The sequence below is a fragment of the Archocentrus centrarchus genome, chromosome 15, assembly GCF_007364275.1.
Source record: "Archocentrus centrarchus isolate MPI-CPG fArcCen1 chromosome 15, fArcCen1, whole genome shotgun sequence".
NCBI lineage: Eukaryota > Metazoa > Chordata > Actinopteri > Cichliformes > Cichlidae > Archocentrus > Archocentrus centrarchus.
Genome location: NC_044360.1, coordinates 10,949,770 through 10,955,897, shown reverse-complemented (window position 1 = coordinate 10,955,897; position 6,128 = coordinate 10,949,770).

Below are 6,128 nucleotides of genomic sequence, written 5' to 3'. Positions count from 1 at the left end.
GATAAAGGGATCTGTTAATATTTTAAATGTGTCTTTCTGTGTTCTGTGTTCAAACTCGCCTTGTCATTCAACCCAAAAAAAAAGCTTTGAAATTTTTCTTGTCGCTTCCGCTGAATGCTGCTAGAAAGCTCGTGTTTTAAGGTTTGATCTCGGCAGGTGAGCTCTCCGCTAACAGGCACAGACATTTTAAATAAAAATCAATTCACTAGGTCAGCACCTTTCCACAACTCCCATTCTTGTGATTGATCTTGTTTTGTCTTTGCACTGTTATCACATTGTTCTGGAGGAAGGCAGTGATTTGATAAATACTGTCCGTTCTTTTTTTTTTTTTTTTTCTTTCTTCTCTAGTCTTCAGTTGCATTTTGGCTTCAGGAACAAAAGAGCTCATTTCCTCCAGCTGAGTTGAGATCACTGCTTTGAATCCTCAGCTTAGTGGGCAAAGTCATGATTTGCATTTACAGACTGTGCGCTGAAGATCAAAAAGGTGATCGTGAGAACAAGAGATCAGATTTTCAGCTTTTATTCCCTGTAAAATAAAAAATACCTTATACCTGGTTGCATACCCCTTGTTTGCAATAATCGCATCAAGCCTATGAATCACAGGCTCCACCAGATTTCTTTTTTCTTTACTGGTTATGCCTTTCCAGGCTTTTCCCAAAAAATCTCTTAGTTGTCAGTTTTCTGGCATTCCTCCATTCAGGCTTCTCTTTAGGTTTCATTTGATGATTGACTTGGCCAGTGCTAACCTTTCTACCCCCCACCCCTGATGAAGTCCTTTATGAGGTGGCAGTGTGTTTTGAATCGTTGTCTTGCTACACAATAGAGTTCCTCCTGATTCTTTTGGATGTATTTCTCTGTAAATTGGTGGGCAGTATATTTCTGTAGACTTCTGTGTTCATTGTGTTACTAACACCATCATCAATAAAAATGATTGACACTGTTCCAGAAACAGCCATGCAAGCCCAAGCCATAACACAACCTCCACCATGCTTCATAGATGAGCTTGTATGTTTAGGATTGTGAGCAGATCCTTTCTGCAGACGCTGGCCTTTCTGTCTCTGGTAGAGGTTAGAGCCGAGTAAGAGCATATACACGGGTTGTCAGAGCTATGAAAGTGACACCAAATGGCATGACTTGTATACGCTGGCACAATGCTAGCAAGATGGATACAACTGCAACCTGTTACATGTAGTTTCTCAAAGGTATTAGCTTTGTTCTAATCAATATACTGTTTACATGGTGCGGTATTACTTATCGCAGTTGTTGAGGTCTACATTGCTGCAGTGTGTGGTTACATGTTTGGGAATGTGCACATCAGGCTATGATATGGATTTAATGCAGTACTCTAAATGAAGAGGATCTCCAACGATGCAGAAATGGTTCGGTTCTGGTTTGTAAACCTAAATTTGAACGGTCTGAAAAATTAAGTGTGTGGCTTCCTTTTAAAAATAGAGTAATGAAGCATGAACTATGACCGTGTCAATAGTGGGGGTGTCTTATTTTAAAGGGAATAAAAAAAAATAAAGGCTCTGTACATGGAAAACAAACAAACAAACAAAAAAAACAATTTGTCTACAAGGTGTACCATCTTGCTTTTTTGTATGTCTACTGTATGTTGTATGTTTAAACAAAAAAGGCTGATTGAAACCAGAGTGGATCTGGGTCTGCAACCAGAACGCTCCTGAAATGGTAACACCGGAGATGTGAGGTCATAGCAGGGAAAATGGTAGCGTGCAGAATGCTGCATTAATATTTTTTTTACTCCAAAGTGGGGGTGCTCACAGACCAGTGTGTTATGGCCACCCTGACAGCTGCCTTTGTAGTTGAGTTGTTTAAATTGCAATCAGGTGCAGCATGTGAGGTTACACATTTGGGTACAAATGTTCAGTTGGCTTTGTGTCGTCATTGTTGTGTATTTAATGTAACCTGCAGCCATTCTGTGAAAGGAAGGAAGGAAGCAGCTGATGTGCGGGTCAAAACAATGTGGGATGAAGGTGGAGTTGGTCTTCCATTTTGTGGTGTAACTCAACTTTATTTCTGTCTTGATCTGATCTTAAGATGTCTGGATTTTTATGTTTTCATGTGATTTAGTAAAAACTCTTCCATAACACACTTTTTAAACAAGACCAGTCTGACACCTTGTACCTCCCTCCGCATCATGCATAAATCGGGTCTCTGGATGTAAAAGGATATCAGGATACTGATTTGATATTTTCTTGAGAACATCATGGCATTGTCTGCCAGTTCTTCATAATTCAATTTTTATGTATCTGTGAAGATATGGAAAAGCTTGCCCAGTCTTGCAATAGTAAAATATATCCAGGTCTGGACCTACTCCAGAAGTTAATCACTTTTATCTCGGGCCAGGCCCCACCTCTGATGCATGTTTCATGTTCATAAACAAACCAACTGAACCCATTGCATAACTTCTTTGGCGCAGAGACGAAAATAAATTGAAGAAGCAGAGGTCCAAATTATCCTGAATTTTAGTCCTAATATGGTGTCAGACTCCTTAAAATGCTGGATCCTGCATTTTCCATCATGTAGCATTCATTCATGGAAGGGCGGTACAGATGGGAAAATGCAAAAGCAAAATGAGTTTAACTGTTTAAACAGCAGCAACAACTTTATGACTTTGTTTTCAGACACTATTCAAAAGCACTCAGTAGTTTTAAAGCTTCCCCGGTCGGGTTTTGACGTCATTTCCAAGCTGGACAACACACTTTGATACGACATGAATGTAGCATCAGACCAGAGCTCAGAAAGCTCACAGAGAAAATATGAACTGTGTTTACATGACAAGTAAACAGAACTTTATGAGTAAAAATGAGTTCAGTATCCCTTTAATGAGCTGCAGGCAGCTGGTCTGATCAAAAGTGAATGTTAGAAATTTCACACACACAAAATTCATAATCATACGGAACACTCTGTACAGAACACTGTGTAAGTAACTTATTTGAAACTGTATATAATCTGTCTCTTGTCTGGTGTCTTAAACGTGACACTTCTGCAGTCGGGACGCTGATCAGAGGATTTTTTTTTTATTGTATTTTTGGTGTTTCTTCTGTTGTTGGGTTGTCACTACTGAAATCACTGGGACTGGCTCAACAAAAGTTGAAGTGTTTCTTCACATACTCTTATAAACAGATTTTCTGATTCACTTTTGCTTCTGTCTGACCGCAGAGGCTAACACAACTCTCCTGAACTCTGTGAGCCTTCATTTCCTTTCTCTTAACAGCAGCAGTGATTTATTTATCTCTTTGGGGGGCGGGGGGGTTGTTCTTGTTTTGAGGTGCTGTTTTGAATGAACTTTTATCCCTTTACTCGTCCAAACTGCCTCGATCATAAACACACTAAATAGCTGCATGCGCACAATGTACACACAACCTTACACACAGGTTGCACTGCCTCTTTTTGTCCTTAACTCTTTTAAACAGTTTTCCTTTTCAGGTCGGTAAGGTGGGGGCGGAGTGGGGGGGGGGGGGGGGGGGGGGGGGGGGGGGTCTCCACATCTTGATATTTCTCCTGTATTTGTCCTGGTGTATTTTGTGTCTTTGGGATCTGAAGTAGAATTCAAAATAAAGTTCTTTGGGTTTAAACAGTGTTTGTCTGCAGGATGTTTGTTCAGGTCTGAGGAATGTCTGACAGATAAAAACCAGATTATATCACATCTGTCTCCCAGTGTGATCTGATACATTTTAAATCTGGAAGTTTTTCTTTTAACTCGGATGAATTCTTGCATTTTGTTCCCGACCTTTGTATGCCCTCATGTGACTTTTTAGGGTTGATGTGCAGATAAGTCCCTTTACATGTGTTTTGTGTGCGTGAGATCCTATGTAGCATTTAGGTGTGGACGTGTCTACATTAATTCTTCCAACAATTCATGACCACATTTGAAGCTTTTCATACACTTTCCTGGCACAGACCCAGCTTTTACCATAAATTCTAAGTGAGGTTGAGGCTGGGGTTTTGGGAAGGCCATTCCAGAAGCTTAATGTTAACCTGCTTTATCCATTTCAAAACCTGATTTTGTGTGTTTGGGATCATTGAGTTTTGTCCAAGTTTCAACCATCTAGCTGTTGACTTGAGGTGAAGATGAAGAATTTGGAGGTAGTCCTCCTTTTTGATTATTCCATCCATGTTGTGTAGTGTACCAGTTCAGGAAACAGGAAAACAGCCCAGAGCATGATGCTACCACCACCATGCTTGACAGTTTGTACAGTGTCCTTAGGTTTGAAAGCCTGACCTTTACGCTTGCTAACATACCTCTTGTCGTTGTGGCCAGATAGCTCGGTCTTCATCTCGTCTGATCATAAAACCTTTCTCCAGAAGGCATGTGGCTTGTCCATGTGGGCAGCTGCAAATTTCAGTCGAGCTTGAAGGTGTTGATTTTGGAGGAGGGGTTTCTTTTTCGGTCAACACCGTCTAAATCCACGGTGACGTAAGACTCACTTCACTGTGCACAGTGACGCTGGTGTTCCAGCAGTTTCCATTTCATGGCAGTCTCAAGCCTCAGTGGTTCCTGGGTTGTTCCAGGTTGATCCAAATAACTTGTCCTTAGGTAGAATTGTTTGAACTGATGATCTTGGAATCTGCAGTTGTCAAGAAAAATGGCTCCAAGATTGGCGTTCCTCCGAGATCTACCAGTCTGCAAGATCATGTTCATCCTTGTAGGCATGTTAGTATGGGAGGCCTGAAGGGACTTGAAAAAGTTAATGTAACTTTCACTGTAGCAGGGCTCCACTGTGTGAGCATTTCACTCACACATTCCAAGTTTGAGATATGGAAGCTTGTTTGTGCTACTGAAAATAAAAAATGTTGCTATTTATAAGTCAAAATTTAATGTTATTATCCCAAAATTTTGACTTCTCATTTTTGAGTTCTTTTCTGAGTTAGTAAATTGAAATTTTGAGATACCTGACTTAAAATTTAGAGATATGGATGGATTTTTCTGTGACAGAAACAAGCTTCCATAATGAGGAACTCTTGACTCTGGTTCTTCTCGTATACATTGTCTTATGTGCACGGATTATCTGAACTGTAATTCGGTGTATCTGTGCACATACAATAGCATTTTAACCAGTTCATTTTCTCTATGGGGCTCCATAGTTTTGCAGTTTGTTGCCAACAATTTACTGCAGGCCAAATCCAAATGAACTCTCTTCTCTTTTACCCTGTTGTTTCTGCAACAATAATTGGCTTCATCTCCAAAAAAGCACAATAAAGTTCTCATCATGGAGAAACCTTAATGGCAAGACTAAGACTTTAATTTCACTATGTTTATTGAAAATATGGGCTTTGGCACGAAACCCATATTGACCTACCTGAGCACATAATACAGGCTACCTTACCTTGAGTGTGCAGTGTTGCTTGTTGTTCTTGATTCATAAACATATCTGCTGCTCATTACTGACAACACAACAGCTTCACAGCACACGTGTTGGACTGTCACAGCAGGAAGATCCAATATTAATGATTCTCTAAAGCCTCATCAAGTACATTTGTCATGGAAGAAGAAAATTCTTAGAAAAAACAAACAACAAAAAACAGTAATGCTTGATGAAAGTATAATAATGTGGTATTCTGATTTTTGTTTGTTTTGTTTTTCATCAAATATGGTTATTTCTGTCTGCTGGCACATAGAAGTATCATCAAACTCAACATGAAGCATTATCATCTTTATAATTTGTTAATGCACTGAAATGTTGATTCTTAAGGATAATACTGTTAGTACACAAAGCTTTGGCCACATTTGCTCTTTTTCAGCATTGGCAGCATTTTTATGCACTCATGCACCACCTGGTGGCAGTTTAATAAATAAACTTGTCTACCTGAGTTTACTGCAAACAAATGTTAGAGGATGTTGAACATCAACATTCATTTACATATATAAAAAAAAGACTTACATGCAAATACACTAGGACTCGGCTGCATCAATTTTTTCCCCCTGAAGTTGTAGAAATAAATCTTTGGTTTCTAAAAAAGAAACCATATTTCTGCCTGTGTGGAACAGGCAGAAATATAAAGTTTGCACAGATGTGTAATTTGCATATTTGGGGAGGTGTGAACCACATCTGTTTGAACCAGCAGTAGTAGTACTTTTTGCAGTAGCTGTTGGGCAGTTCAGT